At 47.8% G+C, this 23,858-nt stretch overlaps 4 non-coding genes and 1 pseudogene across 4 annotated transcripts; 2 read left to right on the forward strand and 3 right to left on the reverse strand.

Moving 5' to 3' along the window:
• The first annotated feature begins 1,746 nt into the window (after window positions 1-1,746).
• Window positions 1,747-1,937, forward strand: LOC137325692 (U2 spliceosomal RNA). Its single transcript, XR_010963936.1, has one exon. It is a non-coding gene; the product is annotated as a U2 spliceosomal RNA (small nuclear RNA).
• A 1,983-nt stretch (window positions 1,938-3,920) lies between these two features.
• LOC137325664 (U1 spliceosomal RNA) lies at window positions 3,921-4,084 on the reverse strand. Its single transcript, XR_010963910.1, has one exon. It is a non-coding gene; the product is annotated as a U1 spliceosomal RNA (small nuclear RNA).
• Window positions 4,085-9,405: 5,321 nt separating this feature from the next.
• LOC137325890 (U2 spliceosomal RNA) lies at window positions 9,406-9,621 on the forward strand (annotated as a pseudogene).
• Window positions 9,622-11,608: 1,987 nt separating this feature from the next.
• Window positions 11,609-11,774, reverse strand: LOC137326067 (U1 spliceosomal RNA). Its single transcript, XR_010964084.1, has one exon. It is a non-coding gene; the product is annotated as a U1 spliceosomal RNA (small nuclear RNA).
• A 5,285-nt stretch (window positions 11,775-17,059) lies between these two features.
• Window positions 17,060-17,223, reverse strand: LOC137326006 (U1 spliceosomal RNA). The gene has a single exon (XR_010964063.1). It is a non-coding gene; the product is annotated as a U1 spliceosomal RNA (small nuclear RNA).
• Between the last annotated feature and the right edge of the window lie 6,635 nt (window positions 17,224-23,858).

Consider the following 23,858-nt stretch of genomic DNA (forward strand, 5'->3'; position numbering starts at 1 on the left):
TTCTACTCTCCAGGGAAAAAAGTCCCAGTCTATCCAACCTCTCCCTATAAGTCAAACCATCAAGTCTCGGTAGCATCCTAGTAAATCTTTTCTGCACTCTTTCTAGTTTAATAATATCCTTTCTATAATAGGGTGACCAGAACTGTACACAGTATTCCAAGTGTGGCCTTACTAATGTCCTGTACAACTTCAACAAAACATCCCAACTCCTGTATTCAATGTTCTGACCAATGAAACCAAGCATGCCAAATGCCTTCTTCACCACCCTATCCACCTGTGACTCCACTTTCAAGGAGCTATGAACCTGTACTCCTAGATCTCTTTGTTCTATAACTCTCCCCAACGCCCTACCATTAACGGAGTAGGTCCTGGCCCGATTCGATCTACCTTCCTTGACCCTAGCATCAGGGAGGCAACATACCATCCTGGAGTCACGATTGCGGCCGCAGAAACGCCTATCTGTTCCCCTTACAATTGGATCCCCTATCACTATAGCCCTGCCACTCTTCTTCCTCCCCTCCTGTGCAGCAGAGCCACCCGTGGTGCCACGAAATTGGCTCTTGCTGCTTTCCCCTGATAAGCCATCTCCCCCAACAGTATCCAAAGCTGTATATCTGTTTGAGAGGGAGATGGCCCCAGGGGACTCCTGCTCTACCTGCCTAGTCCTTTTATTCTGCCTGGCGGTCACCCATTTCCTTTCTGCCTGCGTAATCTTTACCTGCGGTGTGACCACCTCACTGATCGTGCTATCCACAATAGTCTCAGCATCATGGATGCTCCACAGTGAATCCACCCGCAGCTCCAGCTCCGAAATGCGGTTAGCCAGTAGCTGCAGCTGGACACACTTCCTGCACACATGGTCGCCAGGGACCCTGGTAGTGTCCATGGCTTCCCATATGGGGCAGGAGGAACATATCACGGGTGCGAGCTGTGCTGCCATAACTTGCCTTAGATTTACACTGCGTTCACCTCTCAGACTCTCCTCCCGCTCTCTGTCTCCTTTTACACTGTGCTCACCTCTCGGACTCTCCTGCCTCACCTGTGACGTTGCACAGTAGTTTTCTCTTGTTGCAGGTCTGCTGCTGCTTTTATTCCCCACTCTCAGTCTTCTGCTGCTCAGGTCTGCCGCCGCTCTGCGGAAAAAGTTAGGAAAAGCAAGACAAAGCAGCACCTCCTTCCCCCACTTCACCAAACTCCCACACTCACCAAACTCTCAGCTGTCTCACTCGGTGCTCTGTTGTACTCAGTTTTTATTTCCCATTTCCACCCAGCCAGCCAGCCAAGCCGGCATCTGCAGTATTTTCTTTTGATTGGTCTTGCCTGCTGTGGAACGAATGTTTAAACACAAGCTGCTGATTGTCAGCACCTCACCTCTTTCTCAATTGGCCTGTTGTAATCTCACTCAGACACGTCACATCACGTCACTAGTTTTCTTTAAAGAGGTTTCCTTCCACGGCAGTTAGTTAGTGACTGAGACTGACTGACGGAGGTCCGTTGAGACACAACCCTCTCCCATCTGATTGGTGGACTACTGGCAAATTTACAAATCTCTCAAGCAATCCGAGCGAGAAAGGTAAAAGCGGCAACTTCTTTAAGCCGATCCACTGTTGCAATTAGAAATGGTGGCAAAATTGTGCCCAGAGCGGGAGAGAACGGCAGTGGTTCTAGACTGCTTTAGACACATTCAGCCAGAGTCAAAGGACGGAGGGCAGACAGGACCCAAGATCAATTCACATCGAGCGCGTTATCGCTTCTCGGCCTTTTGGCTAAGATCAAGTGTAGTATCTGTTCTTATCAGTTTAATATCTGATACGTCCCCTATCTGGGGACCATATATTAAATTGATTTTTGGAACAGGGAGATGGAATAGGGGCTTGCTCCGTCCACTCCACGCATCGACCCAGTATTGCAGTGTCTCTGGGAACGGTGCACCTCCCTCTGGGGAGATATTCAAAAGGAAAAAACAGCTCTTTCCCAGCGTCTCTCTACGTGTGTATGGATTATTACTCAGAATAAAGCTGATATATTGCACTTACTTTCTCAGCTCATTGCTATTCTTTTCTTCTCCTGGGCTGAGTGCCCCTCGCTCCCTCGCAGCGATATAATTCAAACTGCAAAATACCTTGACGTCGTTGACTTTAAACGAGCAGGGTCTGCGTGTCTTTGTGCGTACAAATGAAAACTGCGAGATTAAAGTGTGCGTGCTCCTGAACTCTCTGTCTGTCTGTCAAGGAGAGGAAAAGGCGGTGGTGGTGAGGGTGGAGCATCGCACTCAGAAAAGGAGACTTTCTTTGATGCTGCCAATTAATCTGCACCAGAAAGTCGCTCCCCCCGACCGGGATTCGAACCCAGGTCTCAACGAGTTTGAAAGGTTGCGTCCTGTAAGAATTCTGGGAATTCCTCCTCTTCTGAGTTTGGAAAACTTTGGCCATTGACCAAAATCCTAAGATGGAAGGATAGGTGAGACGTCACCAGTCTCTGTTTCAATGCAAAACCAACAGCAGGTGGTCAATGATCAGCACTAATTCGAGAGGCAGTCGGTCATTGAGAGAGGCAACTGCTCCAGACATGGCGGAGCCATGCCTCGGTTCTGATGCAAAACCAATCGACAGCGAGGACGTGGGGTGAAAAGGGAGCCTTGTGTGGCAAGTGCTCGACGATCGGAATGAATTCGAAGAACAATGGCCCATCGAGAGAAGCAATTGCAACATGATGAGAGACCATCAAAAGCCATTAAAGACTCTTAACAACTTTGTAAGAACTGTTAAACAGACATGGAGTGCCTCATTTAACAACAAAAACTATTGTAAGAGAGGAGTATATAAGTGGAAGCTCGAAACCCCTCTCTCTCTTGTTTGCTCTCTTGCTTTTGGTCTCTTGTTTTTTGCGCTTGTTTGCTGTCTCTGGTTCTTGCTCTCTTGCTTCTTTGCTCTTATCTCTTTTCCAGCTCTTTCTCTCTCTCTCTTAGTTCCTGCTCGCTCTTTTTTTTTCACCCGAGCTCTCCAGGGAGGAGAGCAGCTTCCAACGAAACCAATGTGAGAGAACCGGTCAGCCAGACCGAAGAGTGTAAAGGAATGGTGAGCCCCAACCATACGTGTGTGTGTGTGTGATAGGTGTCTCCAGGGTCCCCACCAGCCTCTTAGTTTAGCGGGATAAGGTACTGTAGTGGGTGTGTGTAACTCAATGTACTGTGCAGGACCGTTTTTATCGTTATTTTCTTCGTGTTGATGGAATAATAAAAGCAACATTCCAATTAAATTCAAACACCGAGTTTGTGTGTTCTCTGTGCCATTCGGCTATGTGATCCATCACCGGGTGCGTTAGCAAAAGTCCTGTCTTCCTGAACTCCCGGTCCATGAGGTATAAGTGTTCCTTGGCTAGACCGGGGACCAGATATCTGCACCGATCAATAGGGTGAGAACAACCCCAAAGCACCCTACAGTCCTAACCACTAGACCACCAGGGGAGCTGCCTCAACCTCCCTGAGGAACCTGGACATGAGGCTGAGAACACGCACACCGGCCCCACTGGCAGCACCGACCAGCAGGGGGCCGGCCGGCTGGTCCTTCCCTTTCACAGGCTTTTGGCCCTCGATTAAACGGCAAAGGTGTTCAGAAGGAAGGACGGGAGGGTGGGAAATCAGTGGAATGTCACACCTCCGACCCAGAAAACAGGTCTCCTGGTCAAAGCAGTCCTGCCCCGCCCTGCCATTAATGTGACAATGGACAGGGCCCAGCAGCTTCAGACACATCTTTCTTTCAATATGCAAGTTCTTTTTAAAAACCTTTCCTTCCACAGCAGCCTCTGAGTGAGAGAGAGAGACTGACTGACTGACATAACGTACAGACACACACACAAAACAACGCCTCCCATCCGATTGGTGGACTACTGGATCGAAAATCTAACTTTTAGTTTCAATGCAGGGGAGAGCGCGAACGCAGTCCCCCACTACCACAAATTTTGCAGTCGAGTATCCCGCATTTGGGGACATCGCAGGTGTCAGCACACCCCGTGTGCAATGGGCTAGCCTCGTCCTGGGAGATCCACCTTCGGGATCACAGATTCTCCCCTGCCAGGTAAGTATGCCTTATGTCGCCACACAGTGCCACTTGACAGCATTCACTGCCTCTTACGGTTGCAACGGCAGGTTTTAAAAATCAGAATGTCCCTTCGCTCGCAACGTGCTGATGCTCTGAGAGATTAATTCTGCTCAAATATTGGACCCTATATCCGATGATATACTCTCGGAGAAAATACTGCAGCAATGCGGTGCCGGCGATGGTTGTTTGCGTGTCGCCCTTCGAGGGAAATGTCCCGCCTCCAGTTGTTGTTGTTGTAATATATACACGCGCGCTGTTGTAGGAATATTGAACTGCAAGTTGTCGCTATAGTAGTAGTTTCGAATCAGCACAAAGCAGGTGCCTCCCTGGAATGTCACACGTGGGTGGCAGGTCCCTCCCTGACCTGGCCTGGAATGTCACGCCTGCGTCCCAGAAAACAGGTCTCCTGGTCAAAGCAGTCCCGCCCCGCCCTGCCCTTGGATTAACATGACAATGGACAGGGCCTAGTCAGGAGCAGCTTGACACACAACTCACAATATGCACTTCTGAAACATTAACGTCGTTCAACAGTTTAACCAGCCTTTAACACGTCTTGTGTTTTAGGAACATAGGAACAGGAGGAGGCCATTCAGCCCTCGTGCCTGCTCCGCCATTTGATAAGATCATGGCTGACCTGTGATCTAACTCCATATACCTGCCTTTGGCCCACATCCCTTAATATCTTTGGTTGCCAAAAAGCTGTCTATCTCAGATTTAAATTTAGCAATTGAGCTGGTATCAATTGCCGTTTGGGGAAGTGAGTTCCAAATGTTTTCTAATCTCACTCCTGAAAGGTCTGGCTCTAATTTTTAGACTGTGCCCCCTACTCCTACAATCCCCAACCAGCGGAAATAGTTTCTCTCTATCCACCCTATCTGTTCCCTTTAATATCTTATAAACTTTGATCAGATCACCCCTTAACCTTCGAAACTCCAGAGAATACAACCCCAAATTGTGTAATCTCTCCTCGTAACTTAACCCTTGAAGTCCAGGTATCATTCTAGTAAACCTACGCTGCACTCCCTCCAAGGCCAATGTGTCCTTCCGAAGGTGCGGTGCCCAGAACTGCTCACAGTACTCCAGGTGCGGTCTTACCAGGGTTTTGTATAGCTGCAGCATAACTTCTGCCCCATTGTACTCCAGTCCTCTAGATATAAAGGCCAGCATTCCATTAGCCTTATTGATTATTTTCTGCACCTGTTCATGACACTTCAATGATCTATGTACCTGGACCCCTCAATCCCTTTGGACATCCACTGTTTTTAACTTTTTACCATTTAGAAAGTATCCTGTTCTATCCTTTTTTGATCCAAAGTGGATGACCTCACATTTGTCTACATTGAATTCCATTTGCCACAGTTTTGCCCATTCACCTAATCGATCAATATCGCTTTGTAATTTTATGTTTTCATCTACACTGTTGACAATGCCACCAATCTTTGTGTCATCGGCAAACTTAGATATGAGACTTTCTATGCCTTCATCTAAGTCGTTAATAAACATTGTGAATAATTGAGGCCCCAAGACAGATCCCTGCGGGACTCCACTAATCACACCCTGCCAATGTGAGTACCTTCCCATTATCCATACTCACTGTCGCCTTTCGCTCAGCCAACTTCCTAACCAAGTCCGTACTTTTCCCTCGATTCCATGGGCTTCTATCTTAGCTAACAGTCTCTTCTGTGAGACCTTATCAAATGCCTTCTGGAAGTCCATATAAATAACATCCATTGACATTCCCCTATCCACTACTTTAGTCACCTCTTCAAAAAATTCATTCAGGTTTGTCAAGCACGACGTACCTTTCACAAATCCATGCTGGCTCTCTCTGATTAACTGAAAATTCTCGAGGTAGAAAACTATCCCGGACACACTCAAGAAATTCACTACCTTTCTGACAGTTGCTGGTCTGCTTTTCCCAATCTATGTGAAGGTTGAAGTTCCCCCATTAAGACCACTATGCCTTTGTTACACGCTTGTCTCATTCTGCATTTATACAATCTAGCACTTCAGAGCTGCTGCCAGGGGTCCTATATGCAACTCCCACATAGTCTTAGATCCTTTCCTATTTCTCAATTCAACCCATAAGGTCTCTGTTGGCTGCTTACCTCTCGTTATATCCTCCTTTATCATTGAAGTGATTTCATCTCTAATCACTAAGGATACTCCTCCCCCTCTTCCATTTTACCTATCTCTCCTGTAGACTTTATAACCTGGTATATTTAGTTCCCAATCCTGACCATCCTGCAGCCATGTCTCAGTAATAGCTATCATGTCATACCTTCCAATTTGAATTTGAACCTGTAGTTCATTTAATATACTCTGTGCATTTGTATATAGATCTCTTAGTTGGGCCACACACCCTAGCCTGACCTTCAGCTTTGGTGCTGGGTTAATCTCCTTACGTCTTCTAGTTTTCACTTTATCTGTAGTTCCTAATGTACACTTTGTTTCTGCTGCTATACGCTTTTCCCTTTCACTTGTTCTTGAACAACTGTTTGTACTATTTGTATTGTAAATTTCCCCTGGGTCTTCCCCTCTCATGCTGCTCTCAACTTTACTCCCTTCTGACTCCCCGCTCAGGTTCCCATCCCCCTGCCATTCTAGTTTAAACCTTCCCCAACAGCATTCGCAAACACCCCCGCAAGGACATTGGTCCCGGACCTGCTCGGGTGTAACCCGTCCCGCTTGTACGGGTCCCACCTTTCCCAGAACTAGGAATCGAAATCCCTCCCTCCTACACCATCCCTGCAGCCACGCATTCATCCGGTCTATTCTCTTGTTCCTATAAATAGTAGCACATGGCACTGGTAGTAATCCTGAGATCACTACCTTTGAAGTCCTGCTTTTTAAATTTATCTCCTAACTCCTTAAATTCACATTGCAGGACCTCATCCCTTTTTTTACCTATGTCATTGGTACCAATATGGATCACGACTACTGGCTGTTCACCCTCCCCCTCCAGAATGTCCTGGAGCTGCTCCGCGACATAGAGTCATAGAAGTTTACAACATGGAAACAGGCCCTTCGGCCCAACATGTCCATGTCGCCCAGTTGATACCACTAAGCTAGTCCCAATTGCCTGCACTTGGCCCATATCCCTCTATACCCATCTTACCCATGTAACTGTCCAAATGCGTTTTAAAAGACAAAATTGTACCCGCCTCTACTACTGCCTCTGGCAGCTCGTTCCAGACACTCACCACCCTTTGAGTGAAAAAATTGCCCCTCTGGACCTTTTTGTATCTCTCCCCTCTCACCTTAAATCTATGTCCCCTCGTTATAGACTCCCCTACCTTTGGGAAAAGATTTTGACTATCTACCTTATCTATGCCCCTCATTATTTTATAGACTTCTATAAGATCACCCCTTAACCTCCTACTCTCCAGGGAAAAAAGTCCCAGTCTATCCAACCTCTCCCTATAAGTCAAACCATCAAGTCTCGGTAGCATCCTAGTAAATCTTTTCTGCACTCTTTCTAGTTTAATAATATCCTTTCTATAATAGGGTGACCAGAACTGTACACAGTATTCCAAGTGTGGCCTTACTAATGTCCTGTACAACTTCAACAAAACATCCCAACTCCTGTATTCAATGTTCTGACCAATGAAACCAAGCATGCCAAATGCCTTCTTCACCACCCTATCCACCTGTGACTCCACTTTCAAGGAGCTATGAACCTGTACTCCTAGATCTCTTTGTTCTATAACTCTCCCCAACGCCCTACCATTAACGGAGTAGGTCCTGGCCCGATTCGATCTACCTTCCTTGACCCTAGCATCAGGGAGGCAACATACCATCCTGGAGTCACGATTGCGGCCGCAGAAACGCCTATCTGTTCCCCTTACAATTGGATCCCCTATCACTATAGCCCTGCCACTCTTCTTCCTCCCCTCCTGTGCAGCAGAGCCACCCGTGGTGCCACGAAATTGGCTCTTGCTGCTTTCCCCTGATAAGCCATCTCCCCCAACAGTATCCAAAGCTGTATATCTGTTTGAGAGGGAGATGGCCCCAGGGGACTCCTGCTCTACCTGCCTAGTCCTTTTATTCTGCCTGGCGGTCACCCATTTCCTTTCTGCCTGCGTAATCTTTACCTGCGGTGTGACCACCTCACTGATCGTGCTATCCACAATAGTCTCAGCATCATGGATGCTCCACAGTGAATCCACCCGCAGCTCCAGCTCCGAAATGCGGTTAGCCAGTAGCTGCAGCTGGACACACTTCCTGCACACATGGTCGCCAGGGACCCTGGTAGTGTCCATGGCTTCCCATATGGGGCAGGAGGAACATATCACGGGTGCGAGCTGTGCTGCCATAACTTGCCTTAGATTTACACTGCGTTCACCTCTCAGACTCTCCTCCCGCTCTCTGTCTCCTTTTACACTGTGCTCACCTCTCGGACTCTCCTGCCTCACCTGTGACGTTGCACAGTAGTTTTCTCTTGTTGCAGGTCTGCTGCTGCTTTTATTCCCCACTCTCAGTCTTCTGCTGCTCAGGTCTGCCGCCGCTCTGCGGAAAAAGTTAGGAAAAGCAAGACAAAGCAGCACCTCCTTCCCCCACTTCACCAAACTCCCACACTCACCAAACTCTCAGCTGTCTCACTCGGTGCTCTGTTGTACTCAGTTTTTATTTCCCATTTCCACCCAGCCAGCCAGCCAAGCCGGCATCTGCAGTATTTTCTTTTGATTGGTCTTGCCTGCTGTGGAACGAATGTTTAAACACAAGCTGCTGATTGTCAGCACCTCACCTCTTTCTCAATTGGCCTGTTGTAATCTCACTCAGACACGTCACATCACGTCACTAGTTTTCTTTAAAGAGGTTTCCTTCCACGGCAGTTAGTTAGTGACTGAGACTGACTGACGGAGGTCCGTTGAGACACAACCCTCTCCCATCTGATTGGTGGACTACTGGCAAATTTACAAATCTCTCAAGCAATCCGAGCGAGAAAGGTAAAAGCGGCAACTTCTTTAAGCCGATCCACTGTTGCAATTAGAAATGGTGGCAAAATTGTGCCCAGAGCGGGAGAGAACGGCAGTGGTTCTAGACTGCTTTAGACACATTCAGCCAGAGTCAAAGGACGGAGGGCAGACAGGACCCAAGATCAATTCACATCGAGCGCGTGATCGCTTCTCGGCCTTTTGGCTAAGATCAAGTGGTCAAGTGGGGGAAGGCAACCATTTGGAGCCTTCCTGCCATTGTATGCCGGGGGGATGCAGTCAGGGAGAAATCCCCTCGGGCAGAGTGTGGAGCTTTGGCTTGTAGAGCTTTGGCTTGATGTAATGTCACTGCAAGGAATCTGGAATGAATCTGTAAGGCAATAAGGCACCCCAGAGTGTCAGAAAAAAAAAAAAAAAAAAAAAAAAAAAAATCTGTTCTTATCAGTTTAATATCTGATACGTCCCCTATCTGGGGACCATATATTAAATTGATTTTTGGAACAGGGAGATGGAATAGGGGCTTGCTCCGTCCACTCCACGCATCGACCCAGTATTGCAGTGTCTCTGGGAACGGTGCACCTCCCTCTGGGGAGATATTCAAAAGGAAAAAACAGCTCTTTCCCAGCGTCTCTCTACGTGTGTATGGATTATTACTCAGAATAAAGCTGATATATTGCACTTACTTTCTCAGCTCATTGCTATTCTTTTCTTCTCCTGGGCTGAGTGCCCCTCGCTCCCTCGCAGCGATATAATTCAAACTGCAAAATACCTTGACGTCGTTGACTTTAAACGAGCAGGGTCTGCGTGTCTTTGTGCGTACAAATGAAAACTGCGAGATTAAAGTGTGCGTGCTCCTGAACTCTCTGTCTGTCTGTCAAGGAGAGGAAAAGGCGGTGGTGGTGAGGGTGGAGCATCGCACTCAGAAAAGGAGACTTTCTTTGATGCTGCCAATTAATCTGCACCAGAAAGTCGCTCCCCCCGACCGGGATTCGAACCCAGGTCTCAACGAGTTTGAAAGGTTGCGTCCTGTAAGAATTCTGGGAATTCCTCCTCTTCTGAGTTTGGAAAACTTTGGCCATTGACCAAAATCCTAAGATGGAAGGATAGGTGAGACGTCACCAGTCTCTGTTTCAATGCAAAACCAACAGCAGGTGGTCAATGATCAGCACTAATTCGAGAGGCAGTCGGTCATTGAGAGAGGCAACTGCTCCAGACATGGCGGAGCCATGCCTCGGTTCTGATGCAAAACCAATCGACAGTGAGGACGTGGGGTGAAAAGGGAGCCTTGTGTGGCAAGTGCTCGACGATCGGAATGAATTCGAAGAACAATGGCCCATCGAGAGAAGCAATTGCAACATGATGAGAGACCATCAAAAGCCATTAAAGACTCTTAACAACTTTGTAAGAACTGTTAAACAGACATGGAGCGCCTCATTTAACAACGAAAACTATTGTAAGAGAGGAGTATATAAGTGGAAGCTCGAAACCCCTCTCTCTCTTGTTTGCTCTCTTGCTTTTGGTCTCTTGTTTTTTGCGCTTGTTTGCTGTCTCTGGTTCTTGCTCTCTTGCTTCTTTGCTCTTATCTCTTTTCCAGCTCTTTCTCTCTCTCTCTTAGTTCCTGCTCGCTCTTTTTTTTTCACCCGAGCTCTCCAGGGAGGAGAGCAGCTTCCAACGAAACCAATGTGAGAGAACCGGTCAGCCAGACCGAAGAGTGTAAAGGAATGGTGAGCCCCAACCATACGTGTGTGTGTGTGATAGGTGTCTCCAGGGTCCCCACCAGCCTCTTAGTTTAGCGGGATAAGGTACTGTAGTGGGTGTGTGTAACTCAATGTACTGTGCAGGACCGTTTTTATCGTTATTTTCTTCGTGTTGATGGAATAATAAAAGCAACATTCCAATTAAATTCAAACACCGAGTTTGTGTGTTCTCTGTGCCATTCGGCTATGTGATCCATCACCGGGTGCGTTAGCAAAAGTCCTGTCTTCCTGAACTCCCGGTCCATGAGGTATAAGTGTTCCTTGGCTAGACCGGGGACCAGATATCTGCACCGATCAATAGGGTGAGAACAACCCCAAAGCACCCTACAGTCCTAACCACTAGACCACCAGGGGAGCTGCCTCAACCTCCCTGAGGAACCTGGACATGAGGCTGAGAACACGCACACCGGCCCCACTGGCAGCACCGACCAGCAGGGGGCCGGCCGGCTGGTCCTTCCCTTTCACAGGCTTTTGGCCCTCGATTAAACGGCAAAGGTGTTCAGAAGGAAGGACGGGAGGGTGGGAAATCAGTGGAATGTCACACCTCCGACCCAGAAAACAGGTCTCCTGGTCAAAGCAGTCCTGCCCCGCCCTGCCATTAATGTGACAATGGACAGGGCCCGGCAGCTTCAGACACATCTTTCTTTCAATATGCAAGTTCTTTTTAAAAACCTTTCCTTCCACAGCAGCCTCTGAGTGAGAGAGAGAGAGAGAGACTGACTGACTGACATAACGTACACACACACACACAAAACAACGCCTCCCATCCGATTGGTGGACTACTGGATCGAAAATCTAACTTTTAGTTTCAATGCAGGGGAGAGCGCGAACGCAGTCCCCCACTACCACAAATTTTGCAGTCGAGAGTATCCCGCATTTGGGGACATCGCAGGTGTCAGCACACCCCGTGTGCAATGGGCTAGCCTCGTCCTGGGAGATCCACCCTCGGGATCACAGATTCTCCCCTGCCAGGTAAGTATGCCTTATGTCGCCACACAGTGCCACTTGACAGCATTCACTGCCTCTTACGGTTGCAACGGCAGGTTTTAAAAATCAGAATGTCCCTTCGCTCGCAACGTGCTGATGCTCTGAGAGATTAATTCTGCTCAAATATTGGACCCTATATCCGATGATATCGAGGGAAATGTCCCGCCTCCAGTTGTTGTTGTTGTAATATATACACGCGCGCTGTTGTAGGAATATTGAACTGCAAGTTGTCGCTATAGTAGTAGTTTCGAATCAGCACAAAGCAGGTGCCTCCCTGGAATGTCACACGTGGGTGGCAGGTCCCTCCCTGACCTGGCCTGGAATATCACGCCTGCGTCCAAGAAAACAGGTCTCCTGGTCAAAGCAGTCCCGCCCCGCCCTGGGATTAACATGACAATGGACAGGGCCTAGTCAGGAGCAGCTTGACACACAACTCACAATATGCACTTCTGAAACATTAACGTCTTTCGACAGTTTAACCAGCCTTTAACACGTCTTGTGTTTTAGGAACATAGGAACAGGAGGAGGCCATTCAGCCCTCGTGCCTGCTCCGCCATTTGATAAGATCATGGCTGATCTGTGATCTAACTCCATATACCTGCCTTTGGCCCATATCCCTTAATATCTTTGGTTGCCAAAAAGCTGTCTATCTCAGATTTAAATTTAGCAATTGAGCTGGTATCAATTGCCGTTTGGGGAAGTGAGTTCCAAATGTTTTCTAATCTCACTCCTGAAAGGTCTGGCTCTAATTTTTAGACTGTGCCCCCTACTCCTACAATCCCCAACCAGCGGAAATAGTTTCTCTCTATCCACCCTATCTGTTCCCCTTAATATCTTATAAACTTCGATCAGATCACCCCTTAACCTTCGAAACTCTAGAGAATACAACCCCAATTTGTGTAATCTCTCCTCGTAACTTAACCCTTGAAGTCCGGGTATCATTCTAGTAAACCTACGCTGCACTCCCTCCAAGGCCAATATGTCCTTCCGAAGGTGCGGTGCCCAGAACTGCTCACAGTACTCCAGGTGCGGTCTAACCAGGGTTTTGGAAGCCTGCTGCCCTTACCCGGTCTGGCCTATATGTGACTCCAGACCCACAGCAATGTGGTTGATTCTTAATTGCCCTCTGAAATGGCCTAGCAAGCCACTCAGTTGTAAAATCTCGCTACGAAAAGTCATAATAAGAATAAAACCGGACGGACCACCCGGCATCGGACCACTAGACACCGGACACGACAACGGCAAAACACCAAGCCCAGTCGACCCTGCAAGGTCCTCCTTACTAACATCTGGGGACTTGTGCCAAAATTGGGAGAGCTGTCCCACAGACTAGTCAAGCAACAGCCTGACATAGCCATACTCACAGAATCATATCTTTCAGCCAACGTCCCAGACTCTTCCATCACCATCCCTGGGTATGTCCTGTCCCACCGGCAGGACAGACCCACCAGAGGTGGCGGTACAGTGATATACAGTCAGGAGGGAGTGGCCCTGGGAGTCCTCAACATTGACTCTGGACCCCATGAAATCTCATGGCATCAGGTCAAACATGGGCAAGGAAACCTCCTGCTGATTACCACCTACCGTCCTCCCTCAGCTGATGAATCAGTCCTCCTCCATGTTGAGCACCACTTGGAGGAAGCACTGAGGGTAGCAAGGGCACAAAATGTACTCTGGGTGGGGGACTTCAATGTCCATCACCAAGAGTGGCTCGGTAGCACCACTACTGACCGAGCTGGCCGAGTCCTGAAGGACATAGCTGCCAGACTGGGCCTGCGGCAGGTGGTGAGCGAACCAACACGAGGGAAAAACTTACTTGACCTCGTCCTCACCAATCTACCTGTCGCAAATGCATCTGTCCATGACAGTATTGGTAGGAGTGACCACCGCACAGTCCTCGTGGAGATGAAGTCCCGTCTTCGCAATGAGGACACCATCCAACGTGTTGTGTGGCACTACCACCGTGCTAAATGGGATAGATTCAGAACAGATCTAGCAGCTCAAAACTGGGCATCCATGAGGCGCTGTGGGCCATCAGCAGCAGCAGAATTGTATTCCAGCACAATCTGTAACCTCATGGCCCGGCATATTCCTCACTCTACAATTACCAACAAGCCAGGGGATCAACCCTGGTTCAATGAGGAGTGTAGAAGAGCATGCCAGGAGCAGCACCAGGCGTACCTAAAAATGAGGTGCCAACCTGGTGAAGCTACAACTCAGGACTACATGCATGCTAAACAGCGGAAGCAACATGCTATAGACAGAGCTAAGCGATTCCACAACCAACGGATCAGATCAAAGCTCTGCAGTCCTGCCACATCCAATCGTGGACAATTAAACAACTAACGGGAGGAGGAGGCTCTGCAAACATCCCCATTCTCAATGATGGCGGAGTCCAGCACGTGAGTGCAAAAGACAAGGCTGAAGCGTTTGCAACCATCTTCAGCCAGAAGTTGTAACTTCTATGATTCTGTTGTAACTTCTATGATTCTATTTTGGACAGTTACATGGGTAAGATGGGTATAGAGGGATATGGGCCAAGTTCAGGCAATTGGGACTAGCTTAGTGGTATAAACTGGGCGACATGGACATGTTGGGCCGAAGGGCCTGTTTCCATGTTGTAACTTCTATGATTCTTCTATGATTCTAAGTGCCGAGTGGATGATCCATCTCAGCCTCCTCCCGATATCCCCACCATCACGAAAGCCAGTCATCGGCCAATTCGATTCACTCCACGTGATGTCAAGAAACGGCTGAGTGCACTGGATACAGCAAAGGCTATGGGCCCCGACAACATCCCAGCTGTCGTGCTGAAGACTTGTGCTCCAGAACTAGCTGCGCCTCTAGCCAAGCTGTTCCAGTACAGCTGCAACACTGGCAACTACCCGACAATGTGGAAAATTGCCCAGGTATGTCCTGTCCACAAAAAGCAGGACAAATCCAATCCGGCCAATTACCGCCCCATCAGTCTACTCTCAATCATCAGCAAAGTGATGGAAGGTGTCGTCGACAGTGCTATCAAGCGGCACTTACTCACCAATAACCTGCTCACCGATGCTCAGTTTGGGTTCCGCCAGGACCACTCGGCTCCAGACCTCATTACAGCCTTGGTCCAAACATGGACAAAAGAGCTGAATTCCAGAGGTGAGGTGAGTGTGACTGCCCTTGACATCAAGGCAGCATTTGACCGAGTGTGGCACCAAGGAGCCCGAGTAAAATTGAAGTCAATGGGAATCAGGGGGAAAACTCTCCGGTGGCTGGAGTCATACCTAGCACAAAGGAAGATGGTAGTGGTTGTTGGAGGCCAATCATCTCAGCCCCAGGGCATTGCTGCAGGAGTTCCTCAGGGCAGTGTCCTAGGCCCAACCATCTTCAGCTGCTTCATCAATGACCTTCCCTCCATCATAAGGTCAGAAATGGGGATGTTCGCTGATGACTGCAGTGTTCAGTTCCATTCGCAACCCCTCAAATAATGAAGCAGTCCGAGCCTGCATGCAGCAAGACCTGGACAACATCCAGGCTTGGGCTCATAAGTGGCAAGTAACATCGCGCTCAGGAAAGGAGACTTTCTTTGATGGTGCCAATTAATCTGCACCAGAAAGTCGCTCCCCCCGACGGGGATTCGAACCCAGGTCTCAACGAGTTTGAAAGGTTGCTTCCTATTAGAATTCTGAGAATTCCTCCTCTTCCGAGTTTGTAAAACTTTGGCCATTGACCAAAATCCTAAGATGGAAGGATCGGTGAGACGTCACCAGTCTCTGTTTCAATGCAAAACCTACAGCAGGTGGTCAACGATCAGCACTAATTCGAGAGGCAGTCGGTCATTGAGAGAGGCAACTGCTCCAGACATGGCCTCGATTCTGATGCAAAACCAAATCGACAGCGAGGACGTGGGGTGAAAAGGGAGCCTTGTGTGGCAAGTGCTCGACGATCGGAATGAATTCGAAGAACAATGGCCCATCGAGAGAAGCAATTGCAACATGATGAGAGACCATCAAAAACCATTAAAGACTCTTAACAACTTTGTAAGAACTGTTAAACAGACATGGAGTGCCTCATTTAACAACGAAAACTATTGTAAGAGAAGGGTCTTTTAGTGGAAGTTCGAAACCTCTCTCTCTCTTGTTTGCTCTCTTGCTTTTGGTCTCTTGATTTATGCTCTTGTTTGCTGTCTCTGGTTCTTGCTCTCTTGCTTCTTAGCTCTTATCCCTTTTCCAGCTCTTTCTCTCTCTCTCTCTCTCTCTTCGTTCCTGCTCGCTCTTTTTTTTCACCTGAGCTCTCCAGGGAGGAGAGCAGCTTCCAACGAAACCAATGTGAGAGAACCGGTCAGCCAGACCGAAGAGTGCAAAGGAATGGTGAGCCCCAACCATACGTGTGTGTGTGTGTGTGTGTGTGATAGGTGTCTCCAGGGTCCCCACCAGCCTCTCTCTCACTCAGAGGCTGCTGTGGAGGGAAAGCTTTTTAAAAAGAACTTTCATATTGTTCAGCGGGATAAGGTACTGTAGTGGGTGTGTGTAACTCAATGTACTGTGTAGGACCGTTTTTATCGTTATTTTCTTCGTGTAGATGGAATAATAAAAGCAACATTCCAATTAAATTCAAACACCGAGTTTGTGTGTTCTCTGTGCTATTCGGCTACGTGATCCATCACCGGGTGCGTTAGCAAAAGTCCTGTCTTCCTGAACCCCCGGTCCGTGAGGTATAAGTGTTCCTTGGCTAGACCGGGGACCAGATATCTGCACCGATCAATAGGGTGAGAACAACCCCAAAGCACCCTACAGTCCTAACCACTAGACCTGCCTCGACCTCCCTGAGGAACCTGTACATGAGGCTGAGAACATGCACGCCGGCCCCAATGGCAGCACCGACCAGCAGGGAAACGGCCGGCCGGTCCTTCCCTTTCACAGGCTTTTGGCCCTCGATAAAACGGCAAAGGTGTTCAGAAGGACGGGAGGGAGGGAAATCAGCACAAAGCAGGTCCACTGGAATGTCACACCTCCGACCCAGAAAACAGGTCTCCTGGTCAAAGCAGTCCTGCCCCGCCCTGCCATTAATGTGACAATGGACAGGGCCCAGCAGCTTGAGACATATCTTTCTTTCAATATGAAAGTTCTTTTTAAAAAGCTTTCCCTCCACAGCAGCCTCTGAGTGAGAGAGAGACTCACTGACTGACACAACGTACACACACACACACACACACACACACAACACACACACACAACACCTCCCATCCGATTGGTGGACGACTGGATCGAAAATCAAACTTTTAGTTTCAATGCAGGGGAGAGCGCGAACGCAGTCCCCCACTACCACAAATTTTGCAGTTAAGTATCCCGCATTTGGGGACATCGCAGGCGTCAGCGCACCCCGCGTGCAATGGGCTAGCCTCATCCTGGGAGATCCACCTTCAGGATCACAGATTCTCCCCTGCCAGGTAAGTATGCCTTATGTCTCCACACAGTGCCACTTGACAGCATTCACTGCCTCTTCACTCACAATGTGCTAATGCTCAGAGATTAATTTTGCTCCTGTATTGTAACATGTATCCGATAACATACTCAGAGAAAATACTGCAGCGATGCAGTGGTCTTTCCCCATGGCCCTGTCAATTTTTTTCCAAGTCAAGTATTTATCCAATTCCCTTTTGAAAGTTACAATTGAATCTGCTTCATCCACCCTTTCAGGCAGTGTATTCCAGATCATTACAACTGGCTGCATAAAAAAATGTTTCCTCATGTCGCCTCTGGTTCTTTTGCCAATCATTTTATCTCTGTACCCACTCGTGACTGACCCTTCTGCCTCTGGAAACAGTTTCTCATATTTACTCTGTCAAAACCGTTCATGATATTGAGCACCTCTAACAAATCTCCCCTTCGCCTTCTCTGCTCCAAGGAGAACAACCCAAGCTTCTTCAGTCTCTCCACATCACTGAAGTCCCTCATCCCTGGTTCCATTCTAGTAAATCTCTTTTGAACCCTAAGGCCTTTCCATCCTTCCTGAAGTGCGGTGCCCAGAATTGAACACAATACTCCAGTTGAGGCCTAACCAGTGTTTTATAAAGGTTTAACTTAACTTCCTTGCTTTTGTACTCTATGCTCTTAATAAAGCATATGGGATCCTGGACTTGATTAAGAGCCTTCTCAACTTGTCCTGTCACCTTCAAAGGTTAATGTATATACACCCCCAGTTCTCTCTGTTCCTGCACCCCCTTTAAAATTGTACCATTTAGTTTATATTGCCTCTCCTTATTCTTCTTACCAAAATGCATCACTTCACACTTCTCTGCAGTAAATTTCACTGCCATGTGTCTGCCCATTTCACCAGTCTGTCTACGTCCCCCTGAAGTCTGTTACTATCCTCCACATTGTTTACTACTTTTCCGAGTTTTGTGTCATCTGCAAACTTTGAAATTATACCCTCTAGATCCAAGTCCAGGTCACTAATATATATTAAAAATAGCAGTGGTCCGAATACTGACCCCTGGGGAACACCACTCTATACTTCCCTCCAGTCTGAAAAATAACCGGTCACCAGTACTCTCTGCTTTCTATCCCATAGCCAAGTTTATATCCATGCTGCCACTGTCTTTTTAATCGCATGGGCTTTAATTTTGCGAACAAGTCTATTATGCGGTACTTTATCAATTGCCTTTTAAAGTCCATAAACACAATATCAACCCTCTCCGTTACTTCATCAAAGAACTCAATCAAGTTAGTCAAACTCGATTTTCCTTTAACAAATCCACGCTGACTTTCATTTATTAGCCCATACTCTTCCAAGTGCCAATTAATTTTGTCTGGATTTTTGCCTCAAAGTTTCCTCACCACCGATGTTGGGCTGACTGCCTGGAATTGCCGGGTTTATACCTTGCCCCTTTTTTGAACAGGGGTGTAACATTTGCAATCCTCCAGCACCATCCCCGTATCGAAGGAGGATTAGAAGATTGTGGCCAGAGCCTCTGTAATTTCTACCCTTACTTCCCTCAGTAACTTGGATTGCATCCCATCTGGACCAGGTGACTTTTCTACTTTGAGCCCTGCCAATCTTTTAAGTATCTCCTCTTTATCTATTTTTATCCTGTCCAACATCACTACCACCTCCTCCTTTACTGGTACAATGGCAGCATCCTCTTCTCCAGTGAAGACCGATGCAAAGTATTCATTTAGTACCTCAGCCATATCCTCTGCCTGCACAAGAAGATCTCCTTTGACTACCCTTTTACTATTCGTGTGTTTATGAAAGACTTTTGGGTTCCCTTTTATATTAGCCTCTAATCTATTCTCATCCTCTCTCTTTGCCCCTATTATTCCCTTTATTTTAAACAAGGTCTCCACTGTACTTCCATTATTCAGCCTGGTTCTCTACTGTATTATGAACCTTACATTCATCATAAGCCTCCTTTTTATGTTTCATTTTAATCTCGATATCTTTAGTCATTCAGGGAGCTCTAGCTTTGTAACGCCCTTTTCCCCTCATTGGGATGTGTCTACTCTGCACTCGAACAGACTTCTCCTTACTGGCCTCCCATCGTTCAATTACCGTTTTGCCTGCCGATTTTTGATTCCACTCCACCTGGGCATGATCTCTTTTAACTGACTGAAATTTGCCCTTCTCCAGTTAAGCATTTTCACATTTGATTGTTCCTTGTCCTTTTCCATTACTATTCTAAACCTAATGATATTATGATCACTGTTCCCCAAATGCTCCCCCACTGAAACATGCTCTACCTGCCCCACTTCATTCCCCAGAACTAGGTCCAGCACTGTTTCCTTCCTGGTTGGGCTGGAAACACACTGTTCCAGAAAGCTCTCTGGAACACATTTCAGGAATTCCTCCCCCTCTTTGCCCTTTATACTGTTACTATCCCAATCTATATTAGGATAATTGAAGTCCCCCATTATTACTGCCCTATAGTTCTTGCATCTTTCTGTAATTTGCCTGCAAATGTTCTCCTCTCTCTCCTCCCCACTATTTGGTGGCCTGTAGTGTACACCCAGTAACATAATAGTTCCTCTATTGTCCCTTAATTCGAACCAAATAGATTCTGTCTTTGACCCCTCAACAACATCATCCCTTTCCAGTGCTATAACAGTTTCTTTGATCAACACTGCTAGTCCCCCCTCCTTTCTATCCTTCCCTCTTTCTCCTGAATACCTTGTAGCCAGGAATATTAAGTACGTAATCCTCCCCTTCTTTGAGCCAGGTCTCTGTTATTGCCACGATATCATTGTCCCATGTGGCGACTTGAGCCTGCAGCTCACCAACCTTATTTACCACACTACGTGAATTTACGCAAATGCACTCCAATCTTTTTTCTGATTCGTTCATGGAATGTGGGTGTTGCTGGTGGTGGTGAGCCGCCTTCTTGAACCGCTGCAGTCCGTGTGATGAAGGTACTCCCACAATCTCATCTTAAACTGCCTCGCATTTTCCCCCTGACTGATCCCTATTTCTGAACTATTCTTTAATCTAGTGCTACGTGTCCCTCCCAGTCCTCTGAGCATCTTGTTTCGCCCCTCAAGTATTTCCTCCTGGTGTCCATTCCCCTGCCAAATTAGTTTTCACCATAAGACCATCGAGATAGGAGCAGGAGTAGGCCATTCGGCCCCTCGAGCCGACTCCACCATTTAATGAGACCATGCCTGATCTGATTTTTACCTCAACTCCACTTTCCCGCCCTTTCCCCATATCCTTTGACTCCCTTGCTGATTAAAAATTTGTCTGACTCAGCCTTGAATGTATTCAATGACTCAGCCTCCACAGCTTTTTGGGGTAAAGAATTCCAAAGATTCACGATCCTCTGGGAGAAGAAATTCCACTTCATTTCAGTCTAAACCGGTCACCCCTTATTCTGAGACTATGCCCCCTGGTTTTAGATTCCCCCATGAGGGGTAACATCCTCTCAGCATCTACCCTATCGAGTCCCCTCAGAATCTTGTATGTTTCAAGAAGATCTCCTCTCATTCTTCTGAATTCCAATGAGTATAGACCCAACCTGTTCAATTTTTCCTCATAAGACAACCCTTCCATACCCGGAATCAACCTCGTGAACCTTCTCTGAACTGCCTCCAATGCAAGTATGTCCTTCATTAAATAAGGGCACCAGAACTGTATGCAGTACTCCAGGTGTGGTCTCATCAGCACCCTGTACAGTTGTAGCATGACTTCCCTGCTTTTATACTCCATCCCCCGAGAAATAAAGGCCAATAGTCCGTTTGCCTTCCGGATTACCTGCTGCACCTGTATGTTGACTTTTTGTGTGTCATGTACGAGGACACCCAGATCCCACTGTACCACAGCATTTTGTAGTATTTCTCCATTCAAATAATATTTTGCTTTTTTATTTTTCCTCCCAAAGTGGATGACTTCACATTTTCCCACATTATATTCAAATTATATTATATTAACCCTCCCCCACAGCACGAGTTAAGCTCCCCATGAGGACACTGGTCCCAGTTCTGTTGAGGTGTCACCCGTCCATCTTGAACAGATCCCTCCGACAGAACTGGTCCCAATGCCCCAGGAACCTGAAGCCCTCTCTCCTGCACCATTGCTCCAGCCACGCATTAACTTGTCTTATCCTACTATTCCTGCACTCACCAGCACGAGACACTGGGAGTAATCCAGAAATTACTATCTTTGAGGTCCTGCTTTTTAACTTCCTCCCTAGCTCCTGAAACGCTGCAGAACCTCAACCCCTTTCCTTCCTATGTCATTGGTTCCCACATCGACCACGACTTCTGGCTGTTCCCCTGCCCCCCCTCAAAATGTTCCGCACCCTCTCAGTGATGTCCTTTACCCTGGCACCAGGGAGGCAACACACCATGTGGGACTCACGTCGCCGGTTGCAGAAATGCCTGTCTATCCCCCGGACTTTCGAATCCTCTATAACAGCTGCATTTCTTGTACCCCCCCTCCCCCCGACCCTGTGCAGCCGAGTCTCCCACGGTGCCGTGGATTTGCTCCAGACTGCACTCCCCCATGGTGTCAACACCCTCACTGGGACTCAACACTGAATACCAATTTGTGAGTGCCACACTCCCAGGGGACTCCTGCACGGCCTGCCTGTTCCTTCTTGTCTGTCCGGTGGACACCCACTCCCTCTCCACCTGAACTCTCTGCAGCTGGGGGGTGACCACCTCCTGAAACGTGCGATCCACAAAACTCTCAGCTTCCCGCATTCACTGTAGTGACGCCAGCCGCCCCTCAAACTCAGAAGCCCTGAGCTTGAACTCCAGCAGATGGCGGCACTTCCTGTACATGTGGTTTTCCAGGACACAAAGTGCGTTCTGGAGTTCCCACATGGCACAGGATGTGCATGGGACGGGCCCCAGCTGTCCTGCCATGGAAACTGTTTCTTTAGCTTTAAGGCACTTCACTGTTTATCAGACAGTAAAACACGAACCAACCACTAAAAAACACTAACCAATGAACTAAATACTGACTGACCTGCCCTCGGCGCGCCTCCTTGCCTTGTTTTGATTCCTCCTGCGTCTCCCTTTATGCTCCGCTCAGTCAACATCTGCAGTTCTTGGGTTTAAATCACTTAGCACCTCCTTCCCCCTCTGCACCTAATTCCCACATGCACCAATTTCCCAGTTGAATGTGTTCACTCCGTTCGAGGCTCACTCTCTGCCTTTCCCAAACTCTGTGCTCAATCTCCACACTCACATCATCAGTAAATCTCCACACTCACATCAGTGAAAATCCACATTCATCAGTAAAAATACAGAGCAAGGAGTCTCGCACACACCATCCTACAATATACTTTCATTATCTGTGCAGCGAGACCGAGATCAGAGTTTAAACACACTAATACTCACCAACCCGCCTGCAATAGCACATCCCAGGATTTTTATTGAACTCTCTTATTCTCCATTTGTACCACACAGAACAGTGCAGATCCCTTCTCCTCAGGGCACTGCATCACCTGTTATTTAAATCCTCCTGTCCAATAAGATTCTACGATTCCATCAGTCAAAATCCACACACACATCTCCGGTCAAGATCCACAGAGCAAGGAGTCTCGCACACACTCAATCACTGTTAGAGCAAGGAGTCCCGCACGCACCATCCTACAATACACTTTCATTACCTGTACAGTGAGACAGGGACCAAGAGTTTAAACATGCTTACACTCACCAGTCCGTCTTCAATAACACATCCCAGGAGAAAGAGTGAGAGAGAGAGGGGTCAGTGCACCTACCTGCCCTGATATAACAGAAGCTTGTCAGTCAAAAGTCCTCTCCTCCCAGTCCAAAGCCCCTATCCTACCAGCTAACTGCTTTCTCTGTCTCAAACAGCCCCCTGCTGTGGAAAGGTCCAAGTTGAGTCGGTCTGTGAGGGGGGAGGGCATTTTGTCTTGGTGCAGTGACCCAGATTGTTCCTTCCCGGAGCTGTGTGAGGTGAGACCTCCTGCTGGGAGCCAGGTCTAAGGTCTGCTACCTGGAGAGGACAGAGCTCTTTTCACCATTGTGTGCAGACAGGCAGTGAGCAAATGAACTGACCGGAGCCCTCAATCACCTGCAAAGCTCCTTTGCTCACACCTTCTTTTCATTAAACTCACCTCAATTGTCTGATTTCAAAAGTTTCCTTTCTTTTATTTTAACCTGCTACTTCTTTGTCTCGGAGATTTTCTCCTTCCTCAGGCAAATGTTTCAAGAGCTCCTTGAAGCCTACGCATTTATACATATAGAACAATACATGGTGTTTACAGACTGCCCCTGCAACTGCCCGTTGCCAAGGCAATCACCGTGTTCAGACAGAGAGGTGTCACCTGCAGAACCCCCGAATACACATTCAACAAAAAAACAAACAGGGAAAAAAAACAGAGAAAAAAAACACAGAAAGAGGCAGAAACATCCGGAAGGCAGAGAGAGCCAGCAAATGACCCATTATATTAAAAACAGATAACATTTGTTCGCTGGTGGGGTAACGTGTAGCGTGACATGAACCCAAGATCCCGGTTGAGGCCGTCCTCATGGGTGCGGAACTTGGCTATCAATTTCTGCTCGACGATTTTGCGTTGTCGTGTGTCTCGAAGGCCGCCTTGGAGTACGCCAAACAGGAGGGTTCCC

The sequence above is a fragment of the Heptranchias perlo genome, chromosome 9 (genome assembly GCF_035084215.1).
Source record: "Heptranchias perlo isolate sHepPer1 chromosome 9, sHepPer1.hap1, whole genome shotgun sequence".
NCBI lineage: Eukaryota > Metazoa > Chordata > Chondrichthyes > Hexanchiformes > Hexanchidae > Heptranchias > Heptranchias perlo.